Source organism: Pinus tabuliformis, chromosome 5_2 (genome assembly GCF_031772625.1).
Source record: "Pinus tabuliformis cultivar Carrire ecotype Pingquan chromosome 5_2, CPIR1, whole genome shotgun sequence".
NCBI lineage: Eukaryota > Viridiplantae > Streptophyta > Pinopsida > Pinales > Pinaceae > Pinus > Pinus tabuliformis.
In genome coordinates, this window is record NC_142306.1 from 789,083,954 (window position 1) to 789,103,676 (window position 19,723).

Genomic DNA, 19,723 nt, shown 5'->3' on the forward strand with positions numbered 1-19,723 from the left:
AGAGTCTATGAATTTAGTTGTCAATTGAGGCTCACGTGGAACTTGCAAATTATCGTGCACCACATATGATAGTACAAACTATAGTTCAAGTATTCTAAATGAATGTCACAGGTAAATATATTGAGATTCTTTCACAAGTCATCAAAAGGAATCCACACCACACTTACAATGAAAACCTCTCTCGTGGTAAAATAAAGAGCACACTTTGCATGAAATTAAACACACTTGCAGGAAACTAAACACATTTGCAGAAAATTAAACACATAAGTAGTAGACTCATGAATTGTTCAAATGTTTTATATGATATTGAATTATTAATGAGAATGCACATGAAATTCAATAGATAACAAATTCAAAGCAAATCACAAGTTGTAAGAGATTCAAACCAAGTTTTCCTATAAAGAATCACACCACAAGGAAAATTGCAATTTATGGGAAATAAGGTAAAGTGAATGGTAAATTTAGAAATAATGTAATTAGTTAATCCTACGAACAAAGAATTGTAATACTAATTGTAAAGTTGTAGCAACATGACTTGCATCATTCACCTAAATTGTGAGCTATAACTTTATTTGCACACGAATTGTAGCAATAATAAAATCATTTATTATAATTGTAATGAGCTGTAGTTTTGTATACATTCAAGAGTTGCATCTCTATGTAAATAACCAAATTAGATGCCAAAGTTGTGGCACTATATAAATAAAAAAATTAGACATCAGATTTGCATCAATATGATAAATAGAGGAACGATTGGAAATAAAATAATGAAAATAAAACTATAGATACACTACAATGTTACAGACAATACCTGGCTAAGGAGGGAGCCTTACCTCCTTAGATAAGACATTGTTTAAAGGAATAATAAGGTTCTATGTAATAAACACACCATCAATTTGAATTGAAAAGGAGCATGAACTTATATTGTTGAAATTGAATTGCAGTAATATACAAGCTACATCTCTTTAGATTCTAGATTTCAAATTCTTAATCCTTATTCTATTTGTCTCTTATTGTCATACTTATATAAATTTTTGAACTAAGAAAATATTTTGATGGAAAGCCATGAAAATATAATTATTCCATCTAATTACAATGAATTCTTTAAACAATAGAAGATTGTGAAAATGTTGACTTAATCCACTGTGTGACAAGTGGCATTTGCATCATGCTTTCCTTGTGGAGTGACCGATTGCCCTTATCATGTTTTTGCGTTGGAATATTGGTTGGTTCACTAATATGGATGATTCATTGGTGACAATTGTGTGGTTGAGATGACACATTGCACCAATTGTCCTGTGTTGTCATAGTTCTCCCAAACAACCCACTGACTGAGAGTTGTAGCACCTATCAACCGAGAGTTGCACAAGATATCCATGGACTTGAGTTGCATCACCATGGCCTACTCTTATCTAAAGGTACCTATGTAGCTCTAACTCCCAAATACCGATGGTTAACACAAAAATGTAATTATCTCCTTAAACATATAAAACTACACATTAAAATAAAATATTAAGAGAATAATTATGCCTTGACCAAAATGCATTTATATGGGAAAAAATGTTGTTGGGGTGAGGTAAAAATGGGAAAAATATGTGCAAAAATGTCTTATAAGAGTACTGTAAAGATGCCAAATTGGGCGTCCATCATCTCCCATAGGCCAAAACTATTTCATGTACCTAAACAGCCAGCAATTAGTTTGAGTTTGAGTGGTTGTAGCATCAATTGAGGTTACTTATATTATAGTCCACCTCCCCTAAATCATAATCATGGCAATAGATTTTCCTTTCCTAAAATTTCCTCTAGCATGTATGTTCTTCTTCTAGGCATATTATAGTCTCTTTGATACTTGGTAGAAGGAACCCATATCATTGGATAGTGAAATTTGATGCCAACCTAATGGTTTTCAAAACTCTATATATGCTTAATGTATTACAGTACCCTATGTAATGTCCCCTAATAATAATATAAATAATAAATAATAAATAATATAATATAATATTAAAATATAAGAAAATAAATAATAAACAATAAAGAAAAGATAATAATAGTAAACAAATAATAAATAATGACAAAAATATGATAATAACAAATAAATAAAATAACAATACTAGAGTTCTAAATAAAAATAAACTGTAAAAATAGTAAAAATAAGTAAAGTTAACAAGAAGTAAAATAAGAAAATAAGATAAGAAAGAGTTAAATTAAGAGAACTATAAAAATAGTAAAATAAGTGAAGTTATCAAAAAGTAAAGAGGAATAAAATAAGAAAGAATTATATTAAGAGAATTACTAAACTAAGTTAAACTTAAAATAAAGAAATAAAAGTTGCATGTTGACACATGGAGTGTGTGCATGCTGTTCCCCTTCCAATGTTTGCTCTATTTAATAGACGGTAAGGAAGATGAGAGATCATTCCATGATTCCGTCATCCATCATCATGGGAGAAAATTGTTGTGAGACAAAGGATTCCCTGGCAGTAGTACGTTGATTGAGGGCTCAGGGGTGGCTAGTTGTAGCAAGATTTTGTGCAACTAAGCCTACGGTTGGGTGGAGAGTCACCCAAAAACTTTGTTGCGGTTAGCAGGATTCAAATAGCGTTCAACTCTGAAATCACAAGTAAGGAATATCATTGCCATAGGTAAGTTGTCTCTACTCATATTTCCGAAATTCGATTTTAAATAGTTGATAAATTGCGTTTTGATTATAATTCGCATAATTAATCTAATTAGTTGCATGTTTTAATTTCGAGGTTGTTACATATGGTATCAGATCCAATGAGAAGGAATTTATATGATGTGGATTTATCTATCTATTAAATTAGATAATAGTTATAATTAAGATTATTTATATTTGAATGGTTACTTAAAGTATAGTTGGCATTTTAAAATAAAGGGAAATGCATGGATGTATGTAGTAGTGATTCCTTGATTTTTTTCTGAATGCTTATGCAATGTTGTATTGCTAAATGTAACATTCAAACTTGATTTGCTACAGGGAAGACCATGGCTCCTAAGCGTCGAAGACCAACCCAAGGCACCCCTGAGGTGGAAACCCCACCTCTCACCACTACAGAGATTGGAACTCCAATATCTAGGCCATACCATTAGTGGGAAAAGCATTGCAGTGAATCGCAACAAGATTGAAACTATAATGGATTGGCCTACTCCTCGGAATGTCAAGGAAGTACACAGCTTTATGGGGTTGGTGGGCTATTATAGAAGATTTGTAGAAGGGTTCTCACATATATCTAGTCCCATCACCCACCTCCAAAGGAAAGGGGTTAATTTTGAATGGATAATGAGTTGAAACAATGACTAACAACTGCTCCAATATTAAAGGTACCCAAAATGGACAAGGACTTTCGTGTATGCACGGATGCATCAGAAGAAGGATTAGGTGCAATATTGATGCAAGATGAAGGGGTTATCACTTATGCTTCACGCAAACTCAAGACCCATGAAATCAATTATGCTACACATGATCTGGAATTAGCTGCAATTGTAATGGCCTTAATACTATGGAGACATTATCTGATGGGGCATCAATTTGAATTAAGAATAGATCATAAAATTCTTGAGTATATCTTCGCCCAAAAGGACCTTAATGCTCGACAACGACGCTGGAATGAGCTATTTAGTGAATATGATTTTAGGATATCCTACATTAAGGGGAAAGAAAATAAAATTGCAAATGCTTTAAGCAGGATACCTAGAGTTCATTCAATATTGTCATTGAAGATAGACTTGAGAAGCTAGATTCTAAACCACCTAGTAGGGGACTTGCAATACCAATAAATAAAATTTTCCTTACAAGAAGAAGTACCAGTGGAAACTAGGTGGGAAGGATACACCTTAGATAATGATGGATTGCTACGATACAAGGGTAAGATGTATGTCTCAGGTGATGATGAACTTCAGAAATTAATAATGAAGGAAGCCCACCAAGATTCATATGTTGCACATCTAGGAGTCCAGAAAGTGTACGCAGATTTAAAACAACTATTTTTCTAGACAGGAATGAAAAAGGATATAACACAGTTTGTGGCCTGATGTTTAGAATGTCAACAGGTTAAAGTTGAACATCGACACCTGGCAGGTCTTTTACAGCCCCATGATATACCACTAACTAAGTGGGAAGTTTTTTCGCTGGATTTTGTTGGAGGCTTACCTATGACATCCCAAAGACATGACTGCATTATGGTTGTTGTTGATAAATTAACTAGGAGCGCTCACTTCATTCCAGTTAAGACCACCTTTGAAGCACCAGCTATTGCTCAATTTTTCCTAAAAGAGATAATTTGTCTTCATGGAGTGCCCCGAAAAATAATATCTGACAGAGACGCACGTTTTACTTCCATATTTTGGAAAAGCCTCTTACAATCTATGGGAACACAACTAAACTTCAGTACTGCATATCACCTAGAGACAGATGGGAAAACAAAAAGAGTAAACTGAGTATTAGAGGACATGCTAAGAATGTATGTCATGGATCAACAAAACCAATGGGAGAAATACCTTCCCTTAGTGGAATTTGCATACAACAATAGTTATCACAGTTCAATTCAGGCATCTCTCTTTGAAGTCTTGTATGGAAGACCATGTCGTGCTCTATTAAGTTGGGATCGATTAGAGGATCGAGTCATGTTGGGACCTGAAATTCTCCAAGAAATGGAAGAACAAATGGCCACAATTAAGCAAAGGCTAAAAGAAGCCAGGGATAGCCAGAAAAGTTATGTTGATGCAAAGAGAGTTGGTAGAAACTTTGAGGAAGGAAGCCAAGTTTTTATTAGAGTCAAACCCTCTAAAAGTCCCTTTAGGATTGTTAAGGGAACAAAGTCATCCCCTAGATTTTTTGGGCCATTCACGATCCTAGAGAAGATCGGACCAGTTGCTTATAAGCTCGAGCTGCCATTCCATCTAAGAAGGATGCATAATGTGTTTCATGTTTCTATGCTTAGAAAATATGTACCTGGCCCATCCCATGTTTTGAAATTTGAAAAATTGCAGGTTTCTGAGGAGGGAGTCCTTCAGGTCGAACCATTCTATATACTAGACCGTCGGGTTCGTCGGCTCAGGAATCGTGAGTTTGAGCAAGTCAAGGTCCAGTGGGACCAATATAGCCCAGGGTCAGCTACCTGGGAAGATGCAAATGTTATTTTTAATGACTTTCCTTATCTACTTGATTAAAAATGTGTGGTGAACTAATTAGGAGTGCTTACTTAGCTAAGACAGATACTTTTATGGAGCATCTAAATCATGTTTTATTGTTTAAATTTTATGATACATCTAAATCATACACTATGATTTCAGTTATAGTTTAATTAACTGTTATGATGTTGAGTATAATGTTGGATGAGGTTTCGTGATATGATGGTATGAGGATAATGATGCACATGTGGTTCTTATAATTGTTACAATAGTGATGATGTATGCTTATGATGATGATGATATGCATAGGCATTATGATGTTATGTTGAGGTATATTGACATGTTCATTTACTACGTGATGATAGGTATTTAATGTTGAATGTTGATGTTATAAATTTGGATGGATATTATGATGTGACGCATGTGGTAATTGTATGTAGAGTTATGACCTGCATAATTTTGTGATAACAATGATGTTATGTTCTCATGATGACATGTAAGACTTGACATGTGGATTATTTTCTATGATACTATGATTATAACTAATGCAGTGGTTGCATGTTGAGATGTGGTGATTGACAAGAACTCCACAAATGGGCTGAGAGGGTCGGTTTATTTGATGATCTCGTGGGAGCCCATACTTGCGAGGGATAATATGTAACACCATATGGGTTGGGGACAAACTCAATCAACACTACATATGCCAGTGGTTCCTTTTATCTTGTATAGCTATTGAGGAGCTATGGGACCATCTTGAGGAGGCCAAGTTCTTGATATTGTAGGCTAGGTGTCAAGTATTGGATTGGGATGCCGAAGTCTAGTGGGCGTGTAAGGACTTCGATGCCTGGGGCTGTGTGCCTTAGTAGTTGTGGAGGGAGTGGGCCAGCCTTACGAGATGCCCGGAGTCATTGAGTATCGTACAGGATGTCTGCCTTGCGGCAAATGAGGTCTGAGTCAAGCGCAAGGCTTGGGGCCAGCCTTGGACTAGGATACAGACTGGGGATGCTTATGCCCGGTTCCGAAAGTGGGAAAAAGGACAGAGATTCCTTGAGATTTCCTGGGTGTTGTGAAAACTTCCGATGCCTGTTGGTTATACTAGTTCAGCAGAGGGTGTAGGGCAAACATGAAGTAATAAATAACGAAATTAATAAAATGTTAAATAATTCAACTTAACTTTGGGACGAAGTTCCTTAAAGAGGGGGAGTATGTAATGTCCCCTAATAATAATAAAAATAATAAATAATATAATATAATATTAAAATATAAGAAAATAAATGATAAACAATAAAGAAAAGATAATAATAGTAAATAAATAACTAATGAATAAAATATAATAATAATAAATAAATAAATAAAATAACAAATAACAATACTAGAGTTATAAATAAATATAAATAAAAATAAACTGTAAAAATAGTAAAAATAGAAAAATGAAAGTCCAAGGAAGTTCCTGGAACTAGCCCCATTGCATAGATCATCTCATTCTGAATCTACTACAACTTGAATGGGTAATAACTGGCTTAGCATGCAGAAGTTATCATAAAATGCAGCTGCCTATATCCTTTGGAAAAAGGGGCAAAATCCCTTGAAAAGGGATCCTAAAAACCCTCTAAATCTTCAAGTCTTCTGAAAATCCAAAACTCCATCGCAAAAGGAGAAGTTGTATACTTATTGGATTACACTATTGGGACCCAAAAATCTGAAGAAATGGTGAAAATAAGGCCTATCAGAGGCTTAAACCAATAATGAACAGGAACTATTGGATCTGGCCGATCAATGGTCCAGATCCGATCAGAAAATTGCAATCGGCGGTGGCTATCGGAGGATATCGGAGCATAATATATGGTTATTATCATCGCGACATCCAAATCGACGATTGCAACGGAGCAATATCGTAATTGGCGACCACAATAGAGCGCTACACTGACCCGGGGCCCATGCAACATGCGACTGCGACAAGTCGCATCGCAAAGTCACATCAAAGCCATACAGAGGGGTGGACATATGTATATATATATATATATATATATATATATATATATATATATATATATATATATATATATATATATATATATATATACGTGATGGCTAAACCCGATAGAATTACAAATGACATTCTATAAAGTTTCAGATCCGTCAATTGCCATTTTGATGTAGTTTCACATGTTTCATTTGTTAAACGAAATGTGAAGGAAAGCGTCGATGCGATGTCACAGACCTAAAATGGTTTATTAATGCTGTGAAACAATATTTCAAGTCTGGTATAAGCGGGATTTCCACATTTTAATGTATTTCTAAAATACAAATGGATAGGCCATTTGCGGCATGCAATTGCCTCTCACAAGCCGACCCAATAATGTTATAAAGTGCATTTATGAAAATTTGAAGTCCGGTGAATAGTGTTCTCTACGGATTTTTCCCGTGTTTAGTGTATTTTCCTGTGTAGGCCAAGAATGCCAAAATTTGGGATTTCAAGCGCTGATGCACTCTTTCGTTACAGCACGGGTGGTCGCTATCCCTGAGGGCGTTTAGCAACGATTGCTAATGCTCAAAGAGGGGATTTGAGTGGACAAAGGCTGGAAGACAGAGAGACCGAAAGAGAAAACAAATAGACAACACCGATTGGCTTAAAAAGCCATGAATGTCAGAGACAAAAGGTTGTTGGTTGTTGAGGTTGTTGTTGGATTTTGTTGCTAAAAGTGAAGGAAAAGCAGGAAGCTAAGGTGAAGGAGGAAGCGCAGAAGCAAAATGGCAGCATAGTGAGTCACTTGGAAGTCAAGTGACAAGCCAAGAGGGTTGTAAACTGATAGATGGCAGAAAGAAGCCAAAGCCAAAGAGCCAGAGCTAGAGCCAGAGCCGAAGAGCTAGAACCAAGAGCTAAGAGCCAGAGCCAAGAGACAGAGCTTCAAGAGCCAGGGAATAACATGGTGTCTGAACCCAATATTTCTGTGTAAAACAACAGGAGTTAAGCCAAGAGCTTGTAAAAAAGACTTTTACCATAATCCCAGAGAGCCTAGTTGAGTTGACTAGAGCTCACAAAGATGTAGCCCAAGAGTTGTGGGTGAACTCCTATTTAAATTGTTGTTTCTGTGTGATTGTTTATTGTTGCTTTATTTTCTGTTACATGTATTTATACATTAGTGTGAGTGCATTTACATATCTACACAAACAGTAGATTTTAAAGCATATAATCAGTTAAAAATCAATACAAGCATACACCCATATTTTCAAGTAGAGATTTAATTCCGCATTGGTTAATCAATAAGACTTGGGAATATTTAAAGCTTTAGAAGTGGGAGAGGTTCTTGTAAGTCAAACAAAAAGACTAAGTGCCCCATTTTCAGATCAGGTGGTATCAGAGCCCAAGTTTGATTAAACCCACCTTCAAATAAGGTTATATCAGAATGCTTGATTGACAGATCAAAGATTGCTTGTCTAAAAGGTGTTTGGGCAGTCAAGGATTGATTGTCTAATTGATGTATGCTTGTTCGCAAACTGACTACTTTATGAGTTTGTAGAGGTGAAGGGAAAGTTGTTGCTAGCTCAGTCTTGGAAGCGCAAATGGGAAGAAGGGCTGAAGGAATTCTTCTATCCCAAGGACCTCAAGGCAATCCTTAAAGCACAAGAGGTTTGTTGCAAAAGGTTGCTGAAATAAGCTCTTTATTAATCTTGTTTGAAGTTCCTTGTTCATTGGCATAATGACAACTTCCTCAAGTGTATCCTCAAATTCTTCCTTCTTCATCACAAGACTCTTTGATGGAGACTTGAAGTAGGACTTATTCATCATGATGGACAAGTTGACGGAAATGTATGAGGATGGAAAAAAGAAGAGCATACTTAGAGAGTAGTTGAACTCCATGAAGGAAGAGAAGCAGATGCTTTTTGACAAATTTCAGGAAATGGAGAGGCAACTTCATATTGCAAATATGAACCTAAAAAGGATGCATGAGTTGGAGTCACATCTCTTTGTTGCCCAAGAAGCCTTGGTCAAGTATCAGCTTGAAGAAGAGGTAAACCATTCTAGTTTGCCTTCAAATTCTTCTAAGAATTCTCATATTGGTTCTTTTGAAAAACATACTAAAGGCATAGGTTCCAAGCTAATGTCCAAGATGGGCTATGAAGGAAAGGGCTTGGGAAAGCATGCACAAGGTATTGTTGAACCAATAATGGTTGAAGAAAGGCCTAAGTATTTGGGTCTTGGCTATGGAGAGTCTTATGGAGAGAGTTCCAAAGTTGCCATGAAGACCATTGAAACAGCTCCAAGAAGGGGTTGCATTGCAGAGTATGGAGGTTGTATTCAAGAGGAATTCAATGGCTTGAAACATCATTTGCAAGATGCAGGTGTTCAGAAGCACACACTTGAACTAGAGAGTTGTGGAAACTCGAACAGCCTTGAAGAGATTGATGGTGTTCCAAAGGGTGCCACTTCTTCATTTGCTTCACCTCCTCATGAAGGCAATAAAGGTGAAATAGGAAGGTATAAATCTGGTTCTAATCATGTTCCTTTTGATTTTGCAAAGCATGGTAAATTTCCACATAAGTGTGGGAAAATAATTGCATGTTCCTTTTGTGGTTTGAATAACCATCATGTTTCTAGATGTTGGAAGAGAATGGCCACATACAGGAAACTTTTGAAGGAAAAGAAGAAAAGAGCCAAAGGTCCATTGGACAAGGCAAATCATGCTGTCAAGAGGATGCACATGCAGTGCACTTACTTCCATAAGCAAGGGAATCTTGTTGAAAGGTGTTCAACATTGAATCCAACAATGCTTCCACAAAATCTGAAGAAAGTGGAAAGAGAAGATGGAAAAAATGGAAAGGAAGTTTTCATAAATAATGCGTTTCAAAATGATTCACATGTTGATACTAATGTGCAGACAAGGGCGAGTCCTTTGAAATGGATTGGTAAGAAATTTTTAGAGTTCTTATCCGATTAAGATTGCATGTCTATTGATGCATCTATTTGCATATCTTTGTTAATGGAATGCAAGTTGCAGGATTTTACCAAGATGGTGAATGGAAAAGATTAGGTGGGAGACTCACTTTGTTGCTGCAACATTATAATTCATTTCAGCTTCGAAAGTATAGTGTGCTTAAGCGAAAGTTGAAGGATGAAATGCATGCATGAGCATGATGTCCATGGACACCGGGATGTTGATGTTTTCCTTGTTTTGAACTTCTTGTCAAATAGGTACAAATGAAAGTTTTGTAGAGCATATGTACTTCACATTTGTTAAGCCACCTTGGATCAATGATCAAGGTAGAGAAGCTCAAACTACCTTCTATAAACATTTCAGCAGGAGTTCTGCAGGAAGGCAAGAAGGAAGACAGTTCTTCCAAAGAAGACCAGCCCATCCAAGAAGGGAAGTGGTCAGAAACTTTGCTTCATAGGCACTATGCAAAGGCAAGTGTAGGGAGACTAAAAGAAAAGGGTGAGTCACTCTCATTTACTGTTTGGATCAGTATGTTAGTCTTTTGGAGACCAAAAGTTCTTTTAGTGGGGAGGCATGATCCAAAATTGATTTTGGAAAGACTCCCAAGTCTAGTGGTCCTCATAGAGGAAAAATGAGGGTCCAAGGAAGTTCCTGGAACTAGCCCCTTTGTCGAGATCGTCTCATTTTGAATCTACTGCAACTTGAATGGGCAAGAACTGGCTTAGGATGCAGAAGTTATCATAAAATGAAGCTGCCTATATCCTTTGGAAAAAGGGGCAATATCCCTTGAAAAGGGATCCTAAAACCCTTTAAATCTTCAAGTCTTCTAAAAATCCAAAAATCCATCGCAAAAGGAGAAGTTGTAGACTTATCGGATTACACTATCGGACCCAAAAATATGAAAAAATGGTGGAAATAAGGCCTATCGGATGCTTAAACCAATAATGAACAGGATCTGTCGGATCTGGCTGATCAACGGTCCAGATCCAATCGTAAAATCACAATCGGCAGTGGCTATCAGAGGATATTGGAGCATAACATATGGTTATTGTGATCACGACATGCAATCAGTGATTGCAACGGAGCGATATCGTAATTAGCAACCACAATAGAGCGCTACACCGGCTCGGGGCCCATGCGACATGCGACTGCGACAAGTCGCATCGCAAAGTCACATCAGAGCCATACAAAGGGGCGGACATATATGTATATATATATATGCAACATCTAGACCCAATAGAATTACAAACGACATTCTATAAAGTTTCAGATCCGTCAATTGCCATTTTGATGTATTTTCGCATGTTTCGTTTGTTAAACGAAATGCGAAGGAAAGCGCCAATGCGATGTCATGGACCTGAAAGGGTTTATTAACATTGTGGAACACTATTTCAAGTCCGATATAAGTGGGATTTCCACATTTTAATGTATTTCTAAAATACAAAGGGACAAGCCATTTGCGACATGCGATTGCGACTCACAGGCAGACCCGATAATGTTATAAAGCACATTTATGAAAATTTGAAGTCCGGTGAACAGTGTTCTCTACGGATTTTTCCTGTGTTTAGTGTATTTTCTTGTGTAGGCTGAGAATGCAAAAATTTGGGATTTCAAGCGTCGATGCACTCTTCCGTTATAGCACAGGTGGCTGCCATCCCTGAGGGCGTTTAGAAATGATTACTAATGCTCAGAGAGGCAATTTGAGTAGACAAAGGCTGGAAGATAGAGAACCCGAAAGAGAAAACAAACAGATAGTGCCGATTGGCTTAAGAAGCCATGAATGTCAGAGACAGAAGGTTGTTGGCTCCTGAGGTTGTTGTTGGGTTTTGTTGCTGAAAGTGAAGCCAAAGCAGGAAGCTAAGGTGAAGGAGGCAGCGCAGAAGAAAAAAGGCAGCCAAGGGAGTCACTTGGAAGTCAAGTGAAAAGCCAAGAGGGCTGTAAACTGATAGAGGGCAGAAAGAAGCTAGAGCCAAAGAGCCAAAGCCAGAGCTAGAGCTGAAGAGCCAGAGTCAGAGCTAAAGAGCTAGAACCAAGAGCCAAGAGCCAGGGAATAACATGGTGTTTGAACCCACTATTTTTGTGTAAAACAGTAGGAGTTAAGCCAATAGCTTGTAAAAAATACTTATACCATAATCCTAGAGAGCCTTATTGAGTTGACTAGAGCTCACGGAGATGTAGCCCAAGAGTTGTGGGTGAACTCCTAATTAAATTGTTGTTTCTATGTGATTGTTTATTGCTGCTTTATTTTTTGTTACATGTATTTATACATCAGCGTGAGCGCATTTACATATCTACCCAAACAACAGATTTTAAATCATGTAATCATTTAAAAATCAATGCAAGCATACACTCGTATTTTCAAGCAAAGATTTAATTCTGCATTGGTTAATCAATAAGACTTGGGAATATTTAAAGATTTGCAAGTGGAAGAGGTTCTTGTAAGTTAGACAAGAAGCCTAAGTGCCCCATTTTCAAATCAATTAACAAAAAGTAAAATAAAATAAAAAGGAGTTAAATTAAGAGAACTATAAAAATAGTAAAAATAAGTAAATTTATCAAAAAGTAAAAAGGAATAAAATAACAAAGAATTATATTAAGAAAATTACTAAATTAAGTTAAACTTAAAATAACGAAATAAAGTTGCATGTTGACACATGGAGTGTGTGCACGCGGTTCCCCTTCCAATGTTTGCTCTATTTAACAGACGGTGAGGAAGACGAGAGATCATTCCATGACTCCATCATCCATTCTCTTGGGAGAAAAGTGTTGTGAGACAAAGGATTCCCTGGCAGTAGTACATTGATTGAGGGCTCGGGGGTGGCTAGTTGTGGCAAGATTTTGTGCAACTAAGCCTACAGTTGGGTGGAGAGTCATCCCCAACACTTTGTTGCAGTTAGCAGGATTCAAATAGCGTTCAACTCCGAAATCACAAGGAATATCAGCGCCACAGGTAGGTTGTCTCTGCTCATATTTCTGAAATCCAATGTTAAATATTTGATAAATTGTGTGTTGATTATAATTCACATAATTAATCTAATTATTTGCATGTTTTAATTTCAAGGTTATTACACCCTATTTAGAGCCTATGCAAATTATTTGGGTTAGAGATACCTTCAGCATATAATTTATGTGCCTTGTTCCTAGTTTTCTGTATGCCCTTTTATAGTTATTTTTTTACAACATTTCAATCTTTGTCTTACAATGTTAAATGGCCTCTTTCCTATTTTGGGCCATAACTTTTTCACGTCTATGGGATTTTACCCATATATAATGTACTAGGAGGACATACTTGGGTTTCTGATATTCTCCTTTAATCCAAAAATTGCATTTAAATTCATTTTCATTCAACTGATGAGGAATTGTCCAGACAGTGTGGTTATTGATGAAAGATGCAAAAGCTCACAACTACACATCCCCTACAAAATGGTTAAGGCTCTAGATTGGGTCACATTGAAACAAAATGTTGTGCTGATAGAGTTTGGACAATAGATTCTTCTATTCATTGGTGCAACCTAATAAGCCTCTAGGAATGTGCTTGAAGATGTGATTTCATATGGCTTGAAGGTAATGAGAGCCTTTCTTTGCAGCATGAACTACTTCTCCTACAAGTATATACTATACACATGAGAAGGGTATATGCAACTAAGTGTAGCCTCCACTAATAATCCAAGATATATCTTCTCAACTTCTAGTGTATCCACCTATTTATAGAGCTTGATTGTTTTCAAATTCATCCATTCTCTTCTTCCACTAATCCCATTTCATTATGAGGATTTCCAAGTACTCAACCTGTTTGTCTTTCAGGTTCATGACAATTTGTTGATGTTCCTTGATGGGAATTACCTTTTACTCATAAGCACAAATATTCCATTCAATCTATCTTCTTTAGCTTTCTCCCATTAGTATGGGATGTTGACTTGGACTTCTTTTTCCTTCATCTCCCTAAAGACTAACTTCTATCATCTCAAGTTTGTTATGTTCTATTTGGACAACCCTGTTTAAGATTTATTACATATGTGGTTATGCCTCGGTTATTTCCCTATCCTATGGAAAAGGTTCCCCTATTTCCTTAGAAGCAAAGAAACCTATTGTCTGAGTAAGGAAACCTAACTTTTCAAAGGACCTGTTTTCTTTCAATCCACCCTTCAATAGTTTGATTGTGGTATGATTTTTTCTAAAAAATATTCAAGCATTCTATTATTTTTAAGAAGAGAGGTGTACAAAGGAATAAAGGAAAGACTACCTTTGTTTTCTTCTACTTCTTGACCTTGAAGGTCTTCTTCAATTCTCGTGTGGAAATAACTTATTGTGCTTTTGTTTGTGTGTCATGTGTTGCACCCTCTTCTTCCTCTTCCTACTATTCTATATCAACATCCAAATTTGTTGCGAGGATGACTTCTATGTCTTCCCTTATTGGTTCTTGTGTTGTAGCAAGTTATTTAGCTTGATTTTCCCCTTCTAGTTCTTTTTTTATAACAAGGGTTTTTACTTCCATCTCCAACTCTGGTTCCTCAATGCATTCTTATTTCCCCATCAACTTTGTTTGCTTTTGTGTGGTAATAGTGGTTTCTTCTTCTTATGCCACAATAAATTCCTTTTCCACCCATGTTGTTTCCTATGTGACAATAAGGGTTTCTTCCTATTCTTTTTTATTTTAACAACCAAGGTTGACTCTTTGGTGTATCTTTTTCTCTTCATTCTAGGTGTTTCCATGTATGTAGGCCTCTTTTTCATCTACTTGAAGGCTTTGTAGCTAAGCCTTCGAATTAAGAAAATTTGTAGTCACAATAAGCTCAAAAGAGCTTGATGACAAAGAGGGTCTGAAGGTGTTGAAATTGTGGGGCATTGATTTTCTATTATTAGGCTAATCCTATTTTATTTGGTTTCTGCTATTCTTTCATGTTTACTCCTTAAATGAGCACCCACTACTCATTGTATTCTTGGTATCTTCTTTCTATAGTTGGTACTCCCCTTTCTGTCTAGATTTCCTTAAACCCTTAGACCATTCTCCTAAAAACTAATTCATATATTTATTATAATCAATGTATATATTCTTTGGCTCTAGATAAATTGAAATGACTCTAGCTTCAGGGATATTGTACAAAATCACAGGTTTCTAATAACGTTTCTTATAGTGAAAAACTTACAGGATAAATGGGCTAATTTTCCATATTTTGTTAGATATATATATATATATATATATATATATATATATATATATACATATATATATATTCCAATTTTCATTTTTCCTAAAGATCTTGGGGCCAAATTTTATAAGATTAAATTATTTTACCTTTAAAATCATCCAAACTTTATAAAGACTATATAAAATCATTATCAATTTGAAAATTTTCACAAAAATATGACCAAGCATTTTACATTTTTCATATTAGGAATTAGTAAAATTTGCCACAATTTTACACTTTATGATAAATTTTCATCTTTCTAACCTTAAATTTTTCCCTAGTATTTTTCTTCTTATTACATAGATAAGTGGTTCTAATAAGATCTAACTGTGGCTTTATGCAACATTATCATCACTTGGATACATACAAGAATGTTTAGTTTATATTGGAGAGATCCTTGCATGCATGCCTATGTGTAATGTAATTCTCAAGTAAGAAATTAAATACCATAGAATTAATAACTTGCATCTATAAGAAAATTATGATTTAATTTGCTTAATTACACATAAAGTATTATTTAGATTTAGAATTTTCTATTTGATTTTTTTTTATTAAAAAATATTTAACATAAACTTCACTTAATTACATTAAATTACAACATCTCAACACATTAAAAATATTTCAATTAATTATAAATTAAATTTCCAAAATTTTAAAATGAAATAATAATAAAAAAATTCTAATATGAAAGTAATAACTTAATTCGATATTTAGAGAAATAAGTTGTTATCGTCCTACCCTCTTTTAAAAGAAGTTATCATGTCACCATCTCAATTACATAATATAGTATGTATAAAGAAAAGAGATTGTAGCAAGGTGAATAGGAAAGGAATGGGATAAAGCTGCCTAGTTCTATGTTTATAAGTAGTTATCATGTCACCATCTCAATTACATAATATAGTATGTATAAAGAAAAGATATTGTAGCAAGGTGAATAGGAAATGAATGGGATAAAGCTGCCTAGTTATGTGTTTATAGATGTAAGTTGTTATCAACTTACCATCACGTTTTTAAAACAAGTTATCATGTTACAATCTTATTTACATAATATATAAAGAGAAGGGAATAAAGGGAATGCAGCAAGGTGAATAGAAAAAGAATGGGATAAAGCTGCCTAATTCTATGTTTATATAAGTAAGTTGTTATCAACTTACCATCTCGTTTTTAAAACAAGTTGTCATGTTACATCTTATTTACATAATATATAAAGAGAAGGGAATGCAGCAAAGTGAATGGGAAATGAATGGATAAAGTTGCTTATTTAGTGAAAGAGAAAGCAGGTTGGTGTGTCTTCTAACAAAGTGCTTGCAAGGAAATTGAAATTGGAAGTGATGTGCTTATGGGGTCAAGTTATTTACTTTATTAGACCATTCACCTCGTGAATGTAACACATCCTATATTCAAAGGTGTTGAAGGTACACGTTGGATGGATGGTCACATCTTAATCAAACAATTTTCAACCCCAATCACAATAATGATTTCCATCACCCTGTAAAATTAGTTTAATGCTAAAGTATTATTTTTGCATGGTACTGGCACAACGCTGTCGCAATTGGTTATTACCTATAGTCATGTCAAATATTTTAGGGCCACTTACACAAAAATCTAGATCTTTTGGTTAGAGCCTTTCACTATCACAACTTCCAACGGTTCAGCCGTGAGTTTCAGATCACTTATGATTTCCTGAAAGGCCGTTGAGAGATTCAACCTTGTGGGCCTATATTATTAATATTTTACTTTAAAATTTCTGACAAATAAGCTTTACCAAAGAGCTCTCAGTTTCATAACAGAAGTGGTTTGAAGTCAATAGAATAGCTGAACTTGAGAACCAGGGATCATGGATTTCAGACCAAGAATCAGGGATTGAAGCTGAACGAAATTGGAGAGTGGGATTGAAATTTTTTGAAAACAAAATTATTCTGCTTATATTCCTAATTTCGACGATTGAATCAAAGTTCGGTTTGTTTGATTTCATTGTGAATGACTGTTGCTGTGTCCTGAGACAAGGAGCAATCTTGATTTGTCATTTCAGTTCAGTGAATTTCTGTTATCCCTGGTAAAGCGAAGCATGAAAAAACAGTGGTATTGAATAAGCGAAATATCGGATTGCGTGTGGCATTATATTCGATGTTATGAACATTTGGGCTTGTTCCTTGGAACTCAAAGCCTTTCACAGGAATCGGGGGCGCTGCCCATTGCATTGCCAAAAAAAAAGAGCCCCATCTGAAAGAGAATTTCCATGGTTTCATGAGGTCGTTTAGTGGTTTTAATGACCAGTCTCAGGGCGATGGCGAAGCCAGATATGCCATCTGGCGAGCCCAGCTCGGCACCCGATTTTGATCACCCGCCTCGAGGTTATGGTGAAACCGGAGGCGAGCCAAGATATGTCGTCGATGTTAGACTCATGATATCGGCCTCGGTAATTCTTCTTCTTCTGGTCTTTCTCGTCCTTTTTCTTCATGTTTATGCCACATGGATTCGGAGACAGTTTGCTAGGTTTTCCAGACGGAGTCGTTGGAGATCAGCTTCTAGGCGTCGTCGGGTTCATTTCACAGGTCGAGAACTGGCGAGGCTGCAAAATGTGGGGTTGGATCCTGCGATATTACAGACTCTGCCCTTGTTTCTTTACAAATCGCAGGATTTCACAGATGGTCTGGATTGCGCTGTGTGTCTGTGCGAATTCGATGAAAATGAGAAAGCCCGGCTTCTACCCAATTGCGGGCATAGTTTTCATGTCGAGTGTATTGACATGTGGTTTTTTTCTCATTCCACTTGTCCCCTTTGCAGAACCAGCGCCCAGCCCGATCAGCCAATTCCCCAATCCGCGAGAATGGAGCTAGAACTCCGAGTATCAGTTATGTCAGGGAACCGCGAGATAATTTGAATTCGGAGAAAGGGTAAACAGCAAGCTCTGCGACGTGCTGAGAAGAATAAGATGACAGAATTGGTGGATGGAAGTGAAGCGGTAGCAGACAGGCTGGAGGTTAATGAACAAAGAAATAATCGTGTGAGGAAATCGAGCCGAATTACACAGATGTACTTCTGGACATGTGAAAAGAAATAGATTGCTTGGATCGAAATCATAAAATGTAATGACTGAGCAACTTTGTAACTTGGTCCTTTTAAGCTGGATCTTATAATGAAAGTATTGAGTAATTGTTCTGTAGTCGATCTGAAAATGGAATGATTAAGTCTGTAATTTGATTTTTTGAAGTGTAGTGTTATAATGCAATCACTGGATAACTGTTGTTATGTGATTGAATCTTGATTGTGACCTGCTCTTGGTATCAAATTCGTATGAGTCTTTATGGATGGTGTGATTTTTAATTCACTGTGTTTCAGTATTGTGTTTCTAGAGTTTAATGTCCATGTCAAGTTTTCCACACATTTGTTGTCAAATCTGGTCAAATCTTGGTGAATCAGTGAGTATTAGAATGGGCAGGTTGGTGAATCAGTGAGTATTAGAATGGGCAGGTTTTGCAGGGAGAGGGTTGCATCAATTGTGGTATTACAGTTATGAGGTAGAGTTAATTATGGGCAGAAATATTTGAAATAATATATAGGGCCTAATGGTTAAGAGTACGTGTTTCCTCCCAAAAAGTCACAGGTTTAAAACGAGAGGGGTAGAGTATGAGATAGAGTATTTATAGCAAAATCCCTGCCCCACTTGTCCCACTTAAAATTGGACAATAATAATAATATAATTATTTTGATTGATATAATTAGTTGATCTATTTATTTTAGTTATAGGTACCTTTATTGGAGTTTCTTAATTAAAAATTTTGATCAAATGGTCCAAAATTAAATATGTCAGCGTATTCTTGTCATAGCCACTTGGTGTAGGTGTATAGATAGGGTACAAAGTTTGATGAAGACTACACTGGAGCTTGTCAACGTGATAGGATGGTCACACTATGATGTTAGGGGAAATTTTAATTTTTTTGTAAATATTTACATTTGGAAATGAGTTTTGTTATTTAGATGAATTATTTAAAATGTAAATGTAGTTTTAGTTTCCCTTATTTTGTGAGAAGGGGAAAGGTGTATAGATGGGATACAAAGTTTGATGAAGACTACATTAGAGCTTGCCAATGTGATGGGATGGTCACATGATGATGTTAAGGAAAATTTTAATTTTTTTTTAAATATTTACATTTGGAAATGAGTTTTGTTATTTAGATGAATTATTTAAAATGTAAATGTAGTTTTAGTTTCCCTTATTTTGTGAGAAGGGGGAACGATTCATCTTGTGACTCTTGGTTGCACATGTTAGCTTTCTTTATAAAGAAATGGGTGTTTGAAAAGAAGACTAGTATGCAGCAGAGCAGAAGAGATAGAGAGGAAGAGAGAAGAAGCTCCAGTGATAGGAGAAGAGGCAAGGCTTCTCCTCTCACACTGGAGCTTCTCCTCTCTCAGCCAGGAACAAATCTAACAGGTTTTTGACAAC

General features: G+C 36.0%; 1 pseudogene; it reads left to right on the forward strand.

The window, feature by feature from the left end:
* The first annotated feature begins 17,563 nt into the window (after nucleotides 1-17,563).
* LOC149161662 (RING-H2 finger protein ATL2 pseudogene) lies at nucleotides 17,564-18,160 on the forward strand (annotated as a pseudogene).
* The last annotated feature ends 1,563 nt before the right edge of the window (nucleotides 18,161-19,723 follow it).